The 20,932-nt window shown below is 46.7% G+C and overlaps 1 pseudogene; it reads right to left on the bottom strand.

Annotated features, from left to right (window-relative positions):
• Positions 1-239: 239 nt before the first annotated feature.
• On the bottom strand, positions 240-17,296 carry LOC130865113 (intraflagellar transport protein 172 homolog; annotated as a pseudogene).
• Positions 17,297-20,932: the final 3,636 nt, after the last annotated feature.

Here is a 20,932-nt window from a genome sequence, read left to right on the forward strand (position 1 = left end):
ACTCTCTTCTGACCTTAGCAGGCACTGGCACTCACGTGCACAAACCCACACATCGACATTCTTATTCACAGAATTTAAAACTATTTTTAAAAAGGTATATTGATCTAGAGTAGGAAGGTTTTTGGAGTAAGTGCAGCAGGAAGGGCTCATGTTGTTGAGGTGTGTGGGAAGCAGTGCCCACACACAGGACAGAAGCAGCCCACAGGCCTCCTAGTGGCCAGCATTCAGTTCCACAGCTCTCACCTCTCAGCAGTGTGGAGCTGCCTTGCCTCCAGGGCGTTTGCTCAAGGTTTTCCACATTGCCTCTGTTTCTGGGGTCATCTCCAGGGTCTCCAAGAAGGCTGTTGCCATGGAGAGGAAGGGAAGAAAGCACAGGAGTGAAGCAGGATCTGGAGGAGCAGAGGGGAACCCTGGTGCTGCTGGGGCAGTAGGAGGGGGGAAGAAAGGCCAGAAACACCGCCCTTTGTGTAGGCTCCTCCCATGACTACAGGGCCCCATTGAGCTGTGACATTTTAATGGGTCACTGCTAGGCCCACACTGGCTCAGCACCACACTGGCTGTTAGTAGCTCTCACCGGGTGTAGTTGCTGTCATCGATGGCTGTTCCAAACTCAATCAGGCCCTCGTCCAGGGTGTAGGCCACAGTCGTCACCCCTTCGGTCACCATCACCTCTCTCTTCCCTCCACCTCGCTCCAGACCTACAACGTCACCCTGCACAGTATACAAAGAGTGGCATCCAGTTCTTCAGTAGGAAACAGACTTAGGGGTGTGTGGGTGCGCGTGTGACTGCACTTGTACATGTGAGCAGGCCAGAAGACACGCTCGGGTGTCACTCCTCAGCTGCTTCCCCCCTTTCTTTCTTCAACCAGGATCTCAGCTTGGCCCTGGAATTTACCAAGTAAGCTGGGCTGAGCCCTAGGGGTCTGCCTGTCTCTGCCTCTCCAGCTCTGGGATTTAAGTGTGCACTAACACGCTTCACTTTCTTGCTGTATGTTCTGGGGCTCAAACTCAGGCCCCTCTACTTGAACAGCAAGCACTTTACCAAATGAGTTATCTTCTCAACTCTTAGACTGATGTTCTTTTTAAAGTATATTATTTTGTCAGGCAGTGGTAGTACACACCTTTAACCCCAGCACTCAGGAGGCAGAGGCAGGTGGATCTCTGTGAGTCTGAGGCCAGCCTGGTCTACAGAGTGAGTTCCAGGACAGCCAGGGCTGCACAGAGAAACCCTGTAATATATATCTATATAATTACTTTTTCACGTTTATTTATTTAGCATGTGTGTGTCCATCCATGTGGGCCCTGAAGACTGAACTCAGGTCATCAGGCTTGGCAGCAAGCACCCTTATCCATGGAACCATTTCCCAGGCCCCAGACAGATATTCTTGGGGGTCCTCCAGTTAAATTACAACTTGGACCTGAACCCAGAACATACTTTTTCTTTTCTGGCACTGCTCAGTTCACGTGACAAAATCACTAAGAATGTTCCCCACCTCTATGCTACCCATCCCCCTTTAAAAAATAAAAAAAAAACCAACCAAAACAAAGCAAATCAGTAAAATGACATTTTTTAGCTGGGTGATGGTGGCCAACGCCTTTAATCCCAGCACTTGGGAGGCAGAGGCAGTCGGAGCTCTGTGAGTTCAAGGCCAGCCTGGGCTACTAGAGCTAGTTTCAGGACAGGCTCCAAAGCTACAGAGAAACCCTGTCTCAAAAAACCAAAGAATAAATAAATAAACAATAAAAAAGAGAAAAGACAGAAGGGCAAAGGCCAAAAGCTAAAATCTGAGCAGCAGGAAAGGGGGTGCTGCTCTGAAGGCAAATGCATGTCTGACAATGAGCCTCGGGCCTTCAGCACGTGGATGGGCTGAGTCAGTCTCTGAGTAAACCCGGCCTAGCCCGTTCTGTAGCAAAGGGCACCAAAGCAAGGGGAGCACAGCCTTAACATGGATTCTGATTGCTACAGAAGCAAACAACCATCTCAGCAGGAAAACAAATAGAGACTGCCTTCAGAGTAACATGTGGGTGTATGTGTGCAAGCACACGCACATACAACACAACCAGTATGAAAGAATAAATTGTAATTGTAAACAATAATTTTAGGTCTTTAAGCATTTTAGATATTAAAAATGGCAGTTATAGATAATGCATTGTAATAAAATTCAATATTACATATTTGAAAATATAAAACTGACATGGAAAATTAACTAAGGAAAGACTGGAGTGGCTGGGCATACTGGAAAAAGAATCAAATAAAATTTTATGGAAGTAAAGCCTGAGACATTGAACATGGAGAAGTTCCTGGCCCAAATTTAACTCTGAAGCAAAACCCCAATTGTGGCATAAGCAGCAGACAAGGAAAAGAGTGAGCCAAGGAGCTGAAGGAGAGATCTGAAGATACTATCTGGAATGTTCATGGAGCAGAAGAAGGAGACACAGAAGAAGCTGAAAAGGCAAACAAGACGGAACAAGAAACGTAGCATATGCTGAGTCAGAATTCCTGGGAGAATGGTAACAGCGTTCCGAGAGAGTGGCCGAGAAGTTCCCAAGACTGAGCACGATGTGTGTGTTCGAACTACATGAAACCCAACATATGCTGCATGGGATATCATTTAAATTCATGTAAAAAGGCTGGAGTACAGCTCAGTGCCAGAGAATTCACTTCTAATGTACAGGTTCAGTCGCTAGCCATCCACTGCAAAAACAACCCCCAGACCCTCTAACCCGATGGGTGGCCTGTGACTACAGTCCCTGTCTCTCAAGAGGCAGGGCAGGAGGACAGCCTGGGCCCCGAAATCTGAGGCCAGGTGTGCGATATGGCAAGACCCCTTCATGATGAAAAATACTATGTACAAAAATTGTAGTCAAGTGTCAAAACATCCAAAAAAAAAAAAAAAGGTTTTAGGAGCAACCAAGGGGGCAAGAGTAGACAGCTCAGAGATTAAGAACACTGCTATGGCAGAGGGCCCAAGCTTGGTTCCCAGCACACATGGGCACTCACAGCAAGTGGCCGGTAACTCCAGCTCTGAGGGATCTGATGCCCTCTTCTGGCCTCAGCGGGCATTGCACACATGTGCACAACACGTTATCTATTGGGATACCATGTTACAAAAAGCTAAGAAAAGTTAGCTGTCAGTTTGAAGTTGGGTACTTAGTCCCAAATGGTTTTTAGAACAAAAGCTAAACAAAGCTACTTTCAGATCATCAAAACCTGAGAGAGTATAATCTTCCACTAAAGAGACCCTCACCAAAGGGATTTCTAAGTGATATTCTCCAGGCAGAAAATTAATTCTGAGGGGAGACCAACACTGCAAAAAGAAAAAGTAGGAAGAAATATGGTAGTGGGGAAATCTAAGTTCTGCTATATAAGGTAATAGTGTCATAAATCACGTGTGGTGGCCCGTGTTTGTGATACCAGCACTCATGGAGGCCAGCCTGGGTTACAAGTTCCAGTTCCAGGTCATTCAGGGAGGAAGGAGAGGAGAGAAAGAATAAGACATTGAATATGAATGATGCCTATTTTGGGAGTTAAAAAAAAATCTTATAGCAAGGCATGGCGGCCCAGGTCTGTAATCCCAGCACTCAAGTGCTTAGGAGGTAAAGGCAGGGGAATGGGAGGGAGGTGAGGGAGTGGGAACTGGGATTCACATGTAAAATGAAAAAAGATAGTGTGCTTTCTCTCTTAAAAAATTAAATAAATACATAATTTTTTTAAAAAAATATCACTCCAAAACCAAAACAAAACCAAACCAAAACAACAACAAAAAACCCCACACACAAAAAAAAAGAAAGAAAAACAAAACAAAATACAAAAACAAAAACCCATCAAAACTAAAGGAACCCTTTACTACTCCTGGAAGTGCAGTGGTAAATACTTGTGCAGTGCGCTTGAAGCCTGGATTTGATTCCAGCACAGCAGCAGCAGCAGCAACAGCAACAACAACAACAACAAAAATTAGCACTAAGAACCAGAGAGAAGGTTCGATAGGTAGAGGCGCCTGTTGGCCTGCATTCACTCCTAGGACCCGCATGGTGGGAAGAGCAGACTCCCACAAGTTGTCCTCTGGCCTCCATAGATGCATACACACATACACAAAATAAATAAATGTAATTTAAAAATTTAAAGGTTAGAATGAAAATATTGTTCAACAAAGAAAAAAGAGAGGTAACCAAAGCCAAAGCCTTGCAAGGTCCTAGATTATTTGTGGGGAGAGAGAGAAAGTTCCATGGTGGCTAACTTGAGAGCCTTCAAGGGCTTGCATATGAGTGTGTGGTGTGTGTGTGGTGTGTGTGTGTGTGGGATGTGTGTGTGATGTGTGTGTGTGTTGTATGTGTGTGTGTGGTGTATGTGTTGTATGGTGTGTATGTGTGGTGTGTGTGTGTGTGGTGTGTGTGTATGTGTGTGATATGTGTGTGTGGTGTGTGTGTGGTGTGTGTGTGTGATGTGTGTGTGGTGTGTGTGTATGTGTGTGTGGTGTGTGTGTGTATGTGTGTGATGTGTGTGTGGTGTGTGTGTGGTGTGTGTGTATGTGTGTGTGGTTGTATGTGTTGTATGGTGTGTGTGTGTGTGGTATGTGGTGTGCGTGTGTGTGTGGTGTATGTGTGTGTGGTGTATGTGTTGTATGGTGTGTATGTGTGGGGTGTGTGTGTGTGGTGTGTGTATGTGTGATGTGTGTGTGTGTGGTGTGTGTGTGGTGTGTGTGTGTGATGTGTGTGTGGTGTGTGTGTATGTGTGTGTGGTGTGTGTGTGTATGTGTGTGATGTGTGTGTGGTGTGTGTGTGGTGTGTGTGTATGTGTGTGTGGTTGTATGTGTTGTATGGTGTGTGTGTGTGGTATGTGGTGTGTGTGTGTGTGTGGTATATGTGTGTGTGGTGTATGTGTTGTATGGTGTGTATGTGTGGTGTGTGTGTGTGTGTGGTGTGTGTGTATGTGTGTGATGTGTGTGTGTGGTGTGTGTGTGGTGTGTGTGTGTGGTGTGTGTGTGGGATGTGTGTGGTGTGTGTGTATGTGTGTGTGGTGTGTGTGTGTGTGTGGGATGTGTGTGTGGGATGTGTGTGTGATGTGTGTGTGTGTGTGGGATGTGTGTATGTGTGTGATGTGTGTGTGGGATGTGTGTGTGTGTGGTGTGTGTGTGGTGTGTGTGTGATGTGTGTGGTGTGTGTGTGGTGTGTGTGTGGTGTGTGTGTGTGTGGTGTGTGTGTATGTGTGTGATGTGTGTGTGTGGTTGTATGTGTTGTAGGGTGTGTGTGTGGTATGTGGTGTGTGTGTGTGTGATGTGTGTGTGGTGTGTGTGTATGTGTGTGTGGTGTATGTGTTGTATGGTGTGTGTGTGTGTGTGGTGTGGTGCATGTGTGGCATGTGGTGTGTGTGTGTGGTATATATGTGGAGGATTGTGTGTGTGTGTGGTGTTGCGATGGGACAGTAAAGAGTGTTTTATGTGTAATTTGAAAAAGGAGGGATTTTGAATGGTCAAGAACAAGGACAAGGATGATGGCATGGAACCATCCCTCCTACTGGGGTCTGTCTTCTAGACTGCAAAGAATGCCATATGGTGACTTTATATAGTCCCAGGGCCAATGGAATGTGGCCTCATCTCTAGGAATGCAACACAAGGTCAGGAAACGCAAGCAAGGATAATTCTGGAGGCCATGCCAGTATGGGGAGGGGGTGAAAGTTTCGCTTCCCAGTTTTATCATAGCAATTGTGGGTGGTGGGTAGAGAACACCACATGGTCTCCACATACTTCTCCTTGGAGCGCTAATGAGTTAGAGCGACACACCTGGGCCTCCTGGCACCAACGTACCCTGATAGAGGACATGGTGACTCTCTCGGGCGCCTCAATGTTGTACCACACACACAAGCTGTTTCAGTTCTAGGCTACCAGCCCATCGCTCCCGGGAACCCACTGCACGTAGGAGCAGAAGTTGAGGATCATTGTCTTGGAGCAGCTTTCAGTATCATATAGATGCAACTGGAGAGGGAGACAGCACAATTAGGAGGTGTGCACTGATGTCATTTGGTTCTGCCCATTTCCCCCACGGTGAAATGACCCACCAGTCAGTTATGTGCTGAGATGCCAGCCCTTGGAGTTCGTGCTAAGTTGGTAAATCCTGACTGGTCGAGTATGAGATGACCAAACAACCACGATCTAATTCAAGGTGTGGTCAGGTGAAGGTCAGACTATAGAGCATAGGTTCTTAGAGTAACCCTGGGCCAGATTAGCAGGTAGGCTACACACAAACTAAGTGAACTGACAGTCTGCAGTGAGGCTCTCACTGGAATGAAGCATCACAAGAAAAGCGAACCTCTTTGGAGATACCACCCTGACAAGAGACTGCTCGAGTCAGTGTCCATGCCTTCAGCTAAGTGTGGCTGAAGCACACTGCAGCAGTGGGATGGGGCAAAGGGCAGCTGGACCTGAGGAGGGGAAGCAGCTTCACGAGGACGCGGCCTGTAAACGGTCTCTGTCAGGGTCCCTAGGTCAGGTTCTGACAGCGTATAGACTATCCTTGGTTCACTTTGCTATGCTAATGGCATATGGAACCAAGAACTTATGTCCTGCATTGCCCCCACAATCCCTGGTAACAGCTTGTGGACCAGCCCAGGCCTAAAACCCTAGTAACCCCTCTCACACGAAGTTTCCGATCCCTGAAGAGAAGCTTGTGCCCAGTCTCATTAAGTTCCAGCCAATCCACACGGCTCTCGTGACTGATAGTACCAATGTTGTAGCCGCCAATAAGATCCACTGCAAAGAAGACAGGGTAAGAAGAGCGAACCCCGCCATGTAGAGAGCTGCATTTGGTTTTATAATCATGTTGGGATTTAGGAACATTTTATCAGTCCAGAGGTATCAATGGGGACCACAAATGACCAATATTGCACGATTTTTCTAAGATGCTTAAAAAACTGGGTCTTGCCAAGTGTGGTGGCACACACCTTTAATCCCAACACGCAGGAGGCAGAGGCAGGTGGATCTCTGTGAGTTTGAGGCCAGCCTGGTTTACTGAGAGAGTTCAAGGACAGTCAGGAACAGCTAAGGCTACACAGAGAAATACTGTCAATAAACTTGTCTAGAATTATAAATGTTTTACTTGGCTTTATAGGCAACTAGATAGGAGATCTCATGGAGAAATGGTGGTACACTGCTATACCCCGGCCCTCAGAAAGAGTAGGGGTTTGAGGCCAGGCCCTTCTATGTAGGCCAGCTCCAGCTGCCTCGTTTGACCCTGTCTTGAAAAGACGGTGAAAGAGGGTGACCGTATTACTGAGTACCAGAGAGAGCTGAGGAGTGAAATAACCTGGTGATGTCACACCCTGGCTGCGCGGAGTCACCAGAGCAGTGGATGCACAAGTGAGGTGATGAAGAAGGAAGCCCTGAGGAGAGCTCACTCAGGGAAGCTCAGTGGCTCACACCCAGAGCTCAAGCACAAGGCAAAAAGGCTGAGGCAGGAGGATAACCAATGGGACCAGCCGGCACACAGACTGATAACCTGGAGACAGAAATTATGACAGTAGACATGGTGACTCATATCTATAATCCCAGAATCCAGGGGTCTGAGACAAGAGGACCAGAAATTCAAGGTCAGTCAGGGCAACGTGAGACCCTGCCTTCAAACACTGGAAAACAACACAGTAACCAAAGCCAGACCAAACCAAGTCTGTTAGAGCCTCCAGGACCACATAGGGACCCTGAAATTATATATAAAATTTGATATTTATGCATTTTTCCTGAGAAATGTCTATAATTTTCATTACATTAAAAAGGACCGGTGACTCAGAGAACCGACTATCATTTTACATATATTGAAAAATATGTAAAATTCATGGCGTGAGCGAATGGACGGGTCTGAGGTCTGAGTTATCACCGCCATGAGAATTAGGCCTCCTGGCCTACATATCATTCCCAGGGCAGATACCTGCGTTTCTGAGCTCAGATGTGAAATGTAATATTCATGAAATAGGAAACTATCTTAAGAAGAGGCCCATATGTATACGAAAGCTTGACTTATGACAAGGATGATATAACAAATTAGTGGGCTTTCAGTAAATGGTTACACAGATGGAAAAAATAAAGTTAAAACCCTACCCACATCACATACAAAAATAAATTCCAGATGGAAAGCAAAACTTAAGAATGTTAAAATATAGGAGGGAATATGGGGAAAAGTTTTTAAATGAGACCTCAAAAACCAGCAATTACTATCACTATTATTTTGGCAGCACTGGTGATTGAACACAGGGCTCCCCTGTACTCTGCCACTCAACTATATCCCTAGACTCAATTTTTTAAACTAAGAATTTGTTAATTACATTTTTAGCTCTTTGTTTCTATTTTGCAAGGAGCACACATGGAAGTCAGAAAACAACTTGCAGGAGTTGGTCTTCTCCTGAGGGACTGAAGCTGAGTCATCAGGCTTGGACCAGGATCTTTAGAGGCTGAGTCATCCCATTGGCCCTTCAATTAATATTTAAAGGTGTGTGCTACAGGGCCTGAGTCTGATCCTCTAGACCCACACAGTGGGAAGGAGGGATCTACCGCCTCAGAGTGTCTTTTTTTTCAAGACAGAGTCTCTCTGTGTACCTTTGGAACTTGGTCTGTAGACCAGGCTGGTCTTGAATTCACAGAGATCCACCTGCCTCTGCCTCCTGAGTTCTGGGATTAAAGGTGTGTGTCACCACTGCCCGGCTTCTCGGGTTGTCTTTTGACTTCTACTTGAGTGCCATGGCATAATGCTTCCCCCAACCGGTCCCATTACATAAATAACTACAATAAAATTTTAAATGTCTCAATACTAAAGATACCTAAAAGAGAGAAAACTCAAGCCACACATACTGAGAAAAAAAACTACAAAGTAAGTAACCATCAGAGGTTATATACAGAATTTCACATCTCTAACAAAGAGACCACTTGACTTTCACAATGAATAAGGGATGAGAAACTGGAAGTCACAGAAGAGAGATCCAAGTGAACAATAAGTAAGTGAAACGGCATTGCACACACACCATGCATTTCAAGTCCTGGAGAGTATGTGGAAGAATAGGAACTCTGACTGGGAGAGGAACGGACATTGACCGTCCTCTTTGGAGAGCAATGGGAGACACTTAGTCAGGCTGAAGGCACAGCTGCTCCTATGATTCAGCTATTCTGCTCTAAGCATGGCCCTCAGCAAGTAGCAGTGATGTGATTAAAACCACACCAAACAACAAACCCCAAACAACTAGGGGTTGAAGAAATGGCTCAGAGGTTAAAAGTACTGACTCTTCTTCCAGAGGACCCAGGTTCAATCCCCAGCACCCACATGGCAGCTCACACCCACCAAGTTCCAGGGATCCCACTGTCCTCTTTTGGCCTCCAAAAGCATAAGGCATGCACATGGTGCACAGCCATACATGCAGGCCAAATATCCATTCAACTAAAATAAACCTTTAAAAAATTAATACTCAGCAGGCTGTGGCAGCACACACCTATCGTCCAGCACATGGGAGGCAGAGGCAGATGGATCTCTCTGATCTCGAGGCCAGCCTGGGCTACAGAGTGAGTGCCAGGTCAGCCTGGGTTACACAGAGTAACCCTGTCTCAAATAAAATAAAATAAAACCAAACCAAACAATGAAAAAAACCCAAAACAAACAAGCAAGCAAGCAAACAAACAAAAAACCACTCTCTAAATGCTCATGAGTAAGAGATGAGGTAAAAAACTAAATGTAAATGCAACAAAAAGTTCTGATTTAACAGCACTAGGTATGGATAAGCAAGTATTAACAATAGGTTATGACTCTTAGCAGCTGGATGTTATTAACGATTATGTGACAGGGAAGGATCTGAGTGCTTCCATCTGACATAGGTGCTGTCTTCGTTCACTGTGTGGGTTAAGACACTAAGAAAGATGAAGTTACTTTGGTAAGCTCGCAGAGCAGTAAGTACGGACAGGGTAGCTGACGCCAGTCCCATCCTTACAGACATACTATGTGGCATGCTCGTCTCTACACCTTCTGCATTATCCTAAGCTAGTCTTAGTTCTACCTTCCATGCTTGGAACATTTGGTGACAGAAATCATAAAGTGGAGATTTATAAATGAAACACTTGTGAAATGCAAATTACATTTCTATTGTTACTAGTTACTAATAATAAGGGTTACTAATAACATAAATATAAAAAATACAGTCCTTCCTGTTCTAAAGAGTCTAGGATTTGATGACGTCTAAACAGGAAAATCCCTAAATTTGCTGATAATTCTTCTCTACTGTTCACAACTTGCTGACCCTAAGATATATGATGAGAGAACATGGTAATTCTATGGACAGGCCTTCTGACAGGCCTGAGCATGAATGTATCCATAGCCAGACACTTCATAAAGGCATACCCACAGGAACTTAAACATTTCCTCTAACACTGTAAAAATGAGGTTACATACTTACCTAGTGCCTTTCAGGTTCATCACTGAATATGCTCATGATACACAAGTGCAATACAGGTATCTGTGTCAGTATTAAGGTTATAAGAGCATCTTACCGATAGCAATAGTCTTAATATCAACAAGATAAGCCAGTTTCTTATTATCTTCCATTCCTCGCTGGCACCTCTCGTTGATACGGATGCTGAAACATAAAACAGCAAGGTAAGGTAAAATGGGCTTTGCTAGGGTCTTCTGGAGGGTTCTGAAATAGCACATGGGACAACATTTTTAGCCTGATCTGGAGACACACACTTTAGAAGTCCCAAAGGAATCCTTCTGGATTTCCAGGGTTCCGTTACCTGATGAGGTGAGGGTTCATGAATTCAGTGTGTACAGAACCCAAGGAGTCATTACTCCCATATTCCACCAGGGTGAGCTCTCCAGCATTGAAGATCATGCACACCTGGGGAAGAATGGAGGTGGTGTGGAGAGAAGTGGGGGAAGGGGCACTGAAGTTCAGGGTGACCTGTCCCTGTCTTTTCCTGTTTCATCTCCACCCTTTACCTGCAGTCTCCCCATCCCTCGCCTCTCGCCCCTCTGACTAGAAGCTCCCGCTTGCTGAAATGGGGGCAGGGAATCGCAGCTACTCACATTCTCATTTTCAAAGAAATATTTCTCATTGCCACCAGATCCCTGCCAGGCTATCTGCAAAGTGAGGAGAAAACATCATAGACAATGTAGACAATCACCCAAGACAAGGCTGGAGGATGTCAGTGGCAAGGAAGAGAGATGGTATTCAGGGAGGTTTTGACGTTACACAAAAGGTGCGCTGTATCAGACTCTTGCCCTGATCCTCATATTTCCAAGAGAAACCAGTCTGACTGTGGAAGTTTATATTCCAGGAAATAATATCAGAATGGTATCCTATGGGGAATCTTACTTCTTAGGGCCCGCATCTTCAGAATTAGCAAGCCAAGACATCCCATTACCCACCCTTCCTCTCTCGGTTCCTACCTCACTGAGGCGATTGGTGCTCAAGTCTCCGAGCAGCAGCGTGTCCGATGTGTGAGCCACCAAGTACCGTTCCTTCCCCAGGATCTTCACCTCTTCTACCTCATAGCCATAGTGGGACTTGAGCACCCTGGTCCCTGAAGACAGGTTCTTCACTATCACCTGAGAAGGGACCAGTCCAACCCATCAGGCTTTCCCAGAGCAGGAGAAGAGTGAAGGTGCTCTGGTCCCTCACGCAACTCCAGGATACCTTGTTTCTCCATCGGCCTGGGATGCTGTTGATAAGGACAACACTTGCACCTACACAGGGGTTTGCTACCTAGGAAATACTTCCCCATGGCCTGGGCTGTCCATGGCCATTCGATTCTGAGAGCTCTACTCGGTAACACTAATCACTCACTTTGTTCCCGCACTTCTTAGTACAAAGCTCTTTACCTATGAAGACAGAATACTATATCATCGTTACTGTTATATAATTATGAACCTATTATTATCGTTATTATATCATCACGTGCCTAAGATGACCTCCAATTGGCCATCCTCCTAAATGCTAAGATTTTCTTTCTTTTTCTTCCTCTTCTACTTTTTTCTTTTTTGAGACATGTAGCTCTGGTTGGCCTGGAACTTGCTATATAGACCAGGCTGGCCTCAAGCTCACTGGCCACATACCAGACCACAATGTCTTTTTAAAAAGAATTGGAATTACATGTGTGGGTGTGTACAAAGGTGAGTGCAGGTGCCGGATGTCGGAAGAGGGTGTTGCATCCCCAAGGCTGAAGACCCAGCGATTGTGAGACACTAACACGGCACTGGGAACTGAACTTGTGTTCTCTGTAAGAATAGTAAGAGCCGTATCTCTGGCCCTGGTACGATGTCTTACAGATAAATTACCTTTGTACTCTCAGTCCTTAACAGATCTCACACAGTAGAGAGAGGATAAACGTTTCTGGAGAGACTGGAAAGATCCAGGAACAAACTGGTAATAAGAGCAAGGGAAGGGAAGTGGGAGAGTGAGACGCGCGTCTCTGGGACAACAGAGTCGTGCGATTACAGTTCGCCTGAGATCCTACACGTCCACAACTCTAATGGGCGGCGCTGAGAACAGCTTCACACTGGGGAGATACAGGCACCAATCCCTGTATCTCTTGAGCCAGGTGTGTAAACCTTTGCTTGCGATGAGTTAGAACAACTACGTAGCAGGAGGGTTGCCAGAAGTTGCCCTGACACATTCAGTTCCCTACAATAGCTCTGCCAGAGGGAGGAAAGTTAAATTTGACACTGTGGCTGTGGCCAGCAGGTGGGGGAAATGTGACAAGGACAGATGAGCCATGAGAGGTCTCAGCATGCTAGGCCATCAGCTGCTCACCTGGCTGGGTCCCACATACATCAGCTCAAACTTGTTCTTGTAAATACTCCTTCGGAGGCAGCAGTCAAACTGTTCCACCACACCACAGAGGGTGCCCTGAGAGAGAGAGGGACAGCATGGAAGGCGATGCACGGCGCGCTGGCCAAGGATGGTGTCTGGATATACCCCAAGACCTCAGATCTCAGTGTCACAATCTAGACAGAAGTGGCCAGCAAAAGGGTGGGCAGGTTCTGGACATATCAGAAAAAAAGTGGCAATCCCAGGACTTACAGGGATCACACGTGGGTTGGACAATGAGGGGAATCAGGCTGTCCTGGACAAGCGTGTCCCTCAGGGCCTCCTGGAAACTGTAAGTTTCCCTTTCCTGCCTTTAACAGCAGATTTTTTTAGGTTGAAGTCACAAGGCAGCTGGAGTTCTCTTGTGTCAGAGTAGAGCGACTCCCTTGGCATAGGGAGTAGTTTCTATTTTACTGTAGTTTGGAGACAATCGCCAGTACAGAAAGGGGCTCCTAACAACACACCGCACAGAGCCGGGAGCCATCCCACTTCCACACCAAGGCTGTGATGGTGTATAAGTTGGCAATCTCCTTGGGCTTGGCCTCTTCCTAGATGCTTCTTCGAGGACTCCAGTTGAACACCCGGAGTCTAGAAAGGTAAAGAGTGAAAATGACCAGTACTGATAGGGAAGCATCTCACTCTACAGAAAGGGAAGCAAACAAAAGGGCAGACCGGCGAGGCAGCCCAACGGGAGGGGAAAAGGTGCGGGGAGTTGAGGGAGTAGGGGTGAAAGGAGCAGGTAGAAGATGGATGCCAGGTGTGGTGGTACACGCCTGTAATGCCAGCAGGTGAGAGGCAGAGGCAGGAGGATCACTGTAAGTTTGAGGCCAGCCTGGTCTACCTAGTGAGTTACAGGCTAGCTGGGGCCACAGAATGAGACCCTGTCTCAAAAACCAACAACAACACAAAAGCCAGAAGTAGAGACAGCAAGACAGCAGGACAAGTGAGACAAACAGACTGCCAGGAGAGGGAAGAGGAAGAAACAGAGTGTAGGAGTCAAAGAAGGATGGAACCTAAGGAGACACGTGAGATTGGAAGGACATAAAGACAGACAGACAAAGAGACCTGACCCTAGCTGCTTGGCTGTTTCTTTATTCATTCACCAAATGGCGGCTACATTCAGACCATGCCAGTGCAGGCACTGGCGAGGAGGACGGCTACTTAGTCTTCCTCTCAAACTAGAACACAATGGCATAGTGAGGACGAGGCAGGGGGACATGGGGAACGCGATGGCATCTGCTGTGGAGTCCAGGCTGAGGCAGCACAGCGCATCCTGAAGCAGATGACAATCTGAGAATCCCTTTCAACAGACATTGCTTCTGTCCAGGTTCCCGTTGCGGTTCAGAACTTGGCTAGGGCAGAGCTCACAGAGAAAGGTAGAAGATGCAACTGGGCCAGGCGGTGGTGGCGCACAACTTTAATCCCAGCACTCGGGAGGCAGAGGCAGGCGGATCTCTGTGAGTTTGAGGCCAGCCTGGTCTACAAGAGCTAGTTCCAGGACAGGAACCAAAAGCTACGGAGAAACCCTACCCGAAAACCAAAAAAAAAAAAAAAAAAAAAAAAAAGATGCAACTGGCCGGGGGACCTACCTGTCGTACCTTCCTAGCATGACAGACTGGCCTCCAGGACTTGCTGTAGCTGTGGTGAATGCACGTTCCTAAGGGTCACGGCTGTAGTCGACAGTCTGTAGCACGTGGCCTTCCTTTCCATAGGCCACAATCCTCCGATCACAGCCTGCTGCCACGATGCTGTTGGTTGCCCAAGCCAAGGCATACGGTGGGCATGGGTGGTTAACCAACTTCCCCTGGGACAGAATATTTCAATTGTTCGTTGTGAATGCTAGGCTAGCAGCTGATTCACACTCTTGAGCATCCCACCCCGGAGAGAAAGCGAGCCTTCCTGCCAGCATTTCCCACATCAACACGCCTGAATTCTGAAGGCTTCACAGCCTGTCTCTGTATCATGAGCACACGCATGCCATGTGTACACGGGCCGTGTACTCACAGTGGTGTGTTGAGACCTCTGGTACGTACTAGTAAAGCCACCCAAAGAGAGACGACACACAGTAACCAACACTGTCTAGGTCCAAGAGAGTACATGGCTTCAAGAAGGGCTAAATTGAATTATGTGGGTAACTCACAATGTAAACGATTCCACAGTACTAAATTATACAGAGTAAAACAGCAAAGTTTCCCTGTATGTCTATCTTTTCTTTTTCCAAGAAAATAGTTAATTCTTTAACATCTTATTTATTTGTGTGAGTTTTTGTGCGCACATTTGCATATGTGCACACACGGTCGAAGGGCAGAGGATGACTTGCGGAAGTCACTTCTGTCCTTGCATGGCAAGGGTCCTGACGTCAGGTTTGGCACTGGGCACCTTTACCTGCTGAGGTATCTTGATGGGCTGTTAACTTTTTTCTCCTATGCATTTGGATGTATATATATTACATAAACATGTATATATATATATACATACATTTGTGTATATGTATGTATTTACATAAATGGAAATAATTTTCACTTTTTGTCCCCCTTAGAGTCTTTATTTCCCTTCTTTCAAGGTCCCTTCTGCCCACTCCTCCCTATAAATAGTGAGTTCTAGCCTCCTGAACACCAGTATCCGTAATGGCACCAAACGCTTCTCTCCAAGATTGCCCTTTTCCAGTCATGGTGCTTAAACCTGCAGCTTCCCAGGAGGGCTCCTGGAATGTCTACCCCACCCCAGAGTGAGTGTGCGCCCTTCATACCTGTGACCCTCCGGAGCCTTCATCATCGAAGAAATACCTGACGATGGTGCCATCTGCGTGACCTGAGAGGATGCCTTTCCCAGAGCAACTGAAGGGCAGAGGCAGAGAGGTGGGCACAGAGGGAGGGACTTCCGCCCCGTGACAGTCCCTTTCCATCAAATGCAGCTTTGTCCTGACAGTCCCAGTCGACTTCCGTTACTCACTTGGTTGTCAGAGCCACCACACACGAGTCCGTCCCATAGATGGTAGACGACTTGTCAGTTTTAGTGTTTGCTAAGCGAACCTGAAAACCAAACAAGCCTGGCTAGGCTGCTTCCAGTGTCACCCAGGCACGGAGAACAGAAGTAAAAATGCCAAGTGACAAAATTAGTCCTCATGCATTTTTCTCAAGTACGCACTTGAGCTCCAGGGGAAAGATGAACCATATTGCCCGGCACCCCAGGACACTATCCCCCCCAATACCTAACCTGTGTCTCCCTCTCCTCCGTTACCTTGCCTTCAGCCAGTCCGAAGACAATAATGTACTCTGCAGGCCACTGTAGACAGGTGACAGCACTCTGTATGAGAAGGGGTGAAAGGGTGACCTACCTGTGTGGACTGGCACACTCAGAACAACCGCCACCCACCACACACCGTCATTCTAGTCCTCTCCAGGGGGAAAAGGCAGGCAGGGGACACAACAAGGCTCTCAAGCAGGTGACAGCACCATCCTTTAGCAGGTCAAGTTGGGGTCAGACATTGAAAAAGGCAACTCCTGTTACATTTACAAGGAGGGAAGCAGGTGCGGCTCATCTCTGAACTTTACCGTCTGGATGAACTTGTTGCAGATGACCTTCTTGTCACCCCTGTCAGACAAAAGGCAAGGAAGCAACCTTAAAAATCACTTCCCAATGAACTGCCCGACATGGCCCTCTGTGGGAGGTCTGATGGAGAAGTGAGTGGGTCCCCAAGGAGCCCTGGAGCTATGCCAATGACACAGCATATCACTGGCTCTCGGGACCTTCTGCTGGCTTACACTCATCCCTCCAGGGATGGGACTGCAGGACAGGTGGGGCAGGCAGAGGTGGACACAATAGAATCAGGCTCTAGAGAGTCCCTGCCTTCCATGCCTGATGTCATCGTTATCCCAGCGAGGTATTTCCCATGCCCAACTCTTCTTTAGTGGCCACAACCCACCTACCCCCCATCCTGTCCTCACCAAGCTTCTCCAATCGTGTAGATATAGATGATGTTGTCAGTCTGTCCGATGGCAATTTTAGTGGAATCAGGAGAGAAAGCCATGCCCTTTACCATGTAGCTCTTTCTGCCATACTAGGAGTAAAAACAAAGATAATGAGTAGAAATGAAGGAGAAAAGAAAACACACACATTTCCCAAAAGACCAGAAAGTTTATAGCGAGAAATAGAGTAGACCATTGCCCATGTCTACGGCTAGAAGGCAGATCACACAGCTTTCTCGGATAATGTGTTGGAGCACATGCGAATCCTCTCCACCTTCATGTCAGCTGGCTTGGTGGAGAACTTGTCTCTCCGCTCCTCATGCTCATCATACAGCAATACCACTCGGTCCACTGTGCAGACAGCAAATTTAGCATTGTTCTGGGACCAGGCCATACAAGTCATCTTTGCAGCTCCATCCCGCAGAGGCAAAGGGGTACTGTAAACACTATGCTGGTCTTCAGCATACAGAGCATCTCCAGGTCCATCAGTCTTCATGTGCCTTTGTTCTATATCTACGTCACAGGTTTTCTCTCAAAACTAAACAAAATGAGACAAATTGCTCGGATAGCTGCACTGTAAGAATATAGTCTCCAGGGCCTCACGTGGCCCAGACGGACCTCAGATTCACTGTATGGCAGGGATGACTTGAACTTCTGATCCTCCTGTCTCTACCTCCTGAGTGCTAAGATTCCAGGCGTACACCACCCTGTCTAGTTTATACCATGCCGGGGACAGGACTCAGGGCTTCACTCGAGACAAGCAAACACTGTACTACCAAGCCACATCTCCTTGTCCCCTACTGTGTTTTTCTGAGACTCATGGTACAAATGTAACGCATCAACCGTTCTAAAAGCAATGGCCTCCTTGTTCCTTCATCTTTCAGGTCTGCGACTGAAAAAAAAATCAATTAATCTGATAAATTTTAGCCTTTATAGCTACTCATTCAATTAATGTTTTCCAGCACTTTACTGTCAAAGACACTTGGCTGGAAGACGACAGAGAGACAAAGAGCAAAGCACAGATCCTACCCTAGGTTCTAATTGGACGCTGAGAAATTGGAAATGTCCCATAAGAAAAATATGTTCTGAGTGTAGTAATAATTTAGAGAAGCCCAAGACAATTTTATGCTTAAATGGTCAAGATTAAACTTTGAAGAAGGGATGCCATCGAATGGTAAATTACTTCAGATGTAATGAGTAGCATGAACGAAGTTAAGCTCTGGCCAAGGACCAGCAATTTAAGGCAGCAGAGACTGCCAACAAGAGAGGAGACAGAGCAGGAAGCATAGACTGGGCTAGTTCAGGAAGCGTAGACTGGGCTAGCTCAGGAAGCATAGACAGGGCTAGCTCAGAAGCGTAGACTGGGCTAGCTCAGGAAGGGCCTCTGGAGGCCGCTAACGATTTGTATTTATTGGGCAGGAATACAGAGACAGTGTAAGTTTGGAAACAAGGAGCAACAGAATTTGAATTGAGACTTGGGATAAACAATGTCACTTTCCCATGTTAACTGACCACTGCAAAAACAGGGGTACATCCCAGATAATGGGGCGCTGGTCTGGCATTCATCAGTCCCCAGGTGTGAGCCTTCGCACTGCACAGAGTAAGAAATGAAATAAAAAGATTATGGGAATGGCAGGGAAGATGGCACACGCCTGCAATCCCAACACCTGGGAGGGGGAGGCAGGACGGTCAGACATTCAAAGTCCTCCACAGTTACACAGCGAGTTTGAAGTCAGCCTGAGCTATATGAGACCCTGACTTAAAAAAGAAAAACCAAAAGAGAAAATACGTGATCACCACACAGTGAATTACTCTGCCTGTCCCTCGCCAGCTGTCCTCTCAGGCTCCTGAGATGAAATTTGGCTCCTACGCCAAATGTTGGACTAACCACTTGGGCTACTAGAGGTCTGGCTTACAACACCTTTACTTTCTACACCTAACCCAAATACGTCCAGAGCCAGCAGGGGAATCACTGCCCCCAAATCCTCAAACTACAACCAGAAAATAGCTGCACCACCACCATCGTCATGAGCCAACCATTCACTACCGTAGGCTAGTAGGGGGTGCAGGTGCCTCATCAGCTTTGGCTGCTCATCCTCCTTCAAGGCTGTCCATCCTGGGCATCTGGCCCAGCTCCACCATGACATCATCTTTTTTTAGAGACCAAAGGGTTCTATTTCCAATTTTTCCATTAGGGTATTTTGAAATGACAGATAACAGTACCAGTTTACTGAGCAAGGAGTACAACTTTTTATTGCTCTACCACCAAGTGAGGGCTCTATCCCTTCAGCTTTCCTTTCTTCTAACTGACTTCTGCTCTCCTCACACAGTGCAAACATCCCCAAGTCCCACAATCGATGGGGACGCGTTTCTCTGCAATATGTGCCTGACTGGACTGCCTGGGGGTTGAGTGGAATGGAAAGTAGAACAGGCATTTTCATAGAGTTAAGGATGGTTGTGAGCCACTATTTGGGTGGTCAGAGTTGAACTTGGGTCCTCTGGAAAAACAAGAGCCATCTCTTTAGCCCCTCATTAGAATTTCTTTGAGCAGGACATGTGCTCAACTATGTTCACAGCAGCTTTGTTTGTCACAGCCAGAACCTGGAAACAACCTAAATGCCCCTCGACTGAAGAATGGATAAGGAAAATGTGGTACGTTTACACAATGGAGTACTACACAGCAGAAAAAAAAAAATAACGACAGCTTGAATTTTGCAGGAAAATGCATGGAGCTAGAAAACATCATTTTGAGTGAGGTAACCCAGACACAGAGAGACAATTATCACATGTACTCACTCATAGGTGGTTTTTAAACATAAAACAAAGAAAGCCAGCCTACAAACCACAATCCCAGAGAACTTAGACAACAATGACGACACTAAGAGAGACTTACATAGATCTAATCTACGTGGGAAGTAGAAAGTATAAAAAGACAAGATCCCCTGAGTAAGTTGGGAGCATGGGGACCTTGGGGGAGAGTTGAACGGGGGAGGGGAGAGTCAGGGAGGGAGCAGAGAAAAACGTAGAGCTCAATAAATATCAATAAAAAATGGGGAAAAAAAGAATTTCTTCGAGCATGGAAGGGTCCTAAGATAGCTAGGGCCAGACCCAGGGATTGGGGAAGTTCTCTGGGGTCATGTGGCCGATGGACTGTATAAAGGGTGAGGGTGAGAGAGAAATTCACAGAGCAGGCTAGGAGGGAGAACAGAGCCCTGAGGAATTCAGAGACATTTTGGCTCTAACTGTAAACAATGGGAAGTTGTGCAGAAGAAAAACGAAAATTTTGATAAGATTTGAATTCCCAGGCACAGGTTCTGCAGGGGTGGGTATGTTTGCAGCAGTGCAGGTAGGACCTACATTAATGTGGGAAGAGTACCTCTTTCCGTGCCCTTCAGTGTGTGGGGTGAGGTAAAAGCCTTCCCTAATCACCTGCCTTTGTCCTGTCTTCCTCTCCTTTAGTTATTGCTTTATAACAAAAATAACTAGTTTCTCTTCTTGCCAAGTACTTTCTAGTTAAGTTCATGAAGGAAGGCTGTAAGATGGTCTGGGACAATGGTTCTCAACCTTTCCTACATTACGATTCATAACAGCAGAATTACAGTTATGAAGCTGCAATGAGATGATTTTGTGACACGGCACTAGGAAGGATGAGGACCACTGGTCTGGGAGCTAAGGCGCAGTCTTGAGGAAGCACACTGCTCACGCCCAGATGAGGCCGGGAAAGAGCAGGAGGGCACATCAATTATTCTGAACTCATATTCTTCTCACCGGCTCCTCCCTGGAAGTGTGTATTGTTAATTCCCTACCACACTACAACACAGCAGAAAGAGCCACACGTTTCTGACTCTGCAAAGCTGCGTAGCTTTGAGCAAGGCACTCAGACCGTGGGATCTCAGCTTCCCAGTGTGTTTATGTTGTGGAGAACAGTGGGGGCTCAGGTCTGGGAAGTGCTCAGGACAATACTGGTTCACAGGACTCACTAGAAAGGAAGCAGACCCTTAAAGTTAACTGCTCTAGGGTGGGGCTTGAGTCTCCTGACTTCCGGGCCCCAGGGGCTGTTAGTCCACAGTGGAGCCTAGGGCATTGGAAATGTGGGGAGGGGCATCAACTAGCTGCGGATCCTATTTCCTTG

This window comes from Chionomys nivalis, chromosome 23 (genome assembly GCF_950005125.1).
Source record: "Chionomys nivalis chromosome 23, mChiNiv1.1, whole genome shotgun sequence".
Classification (NCBI taxonomy): domain Eukaryota; kingdom Metazoa; phylum Chordata; class Mammalia; order Rodentia; family Cricetidae; genus Chionomys; species Chionomys nivalis.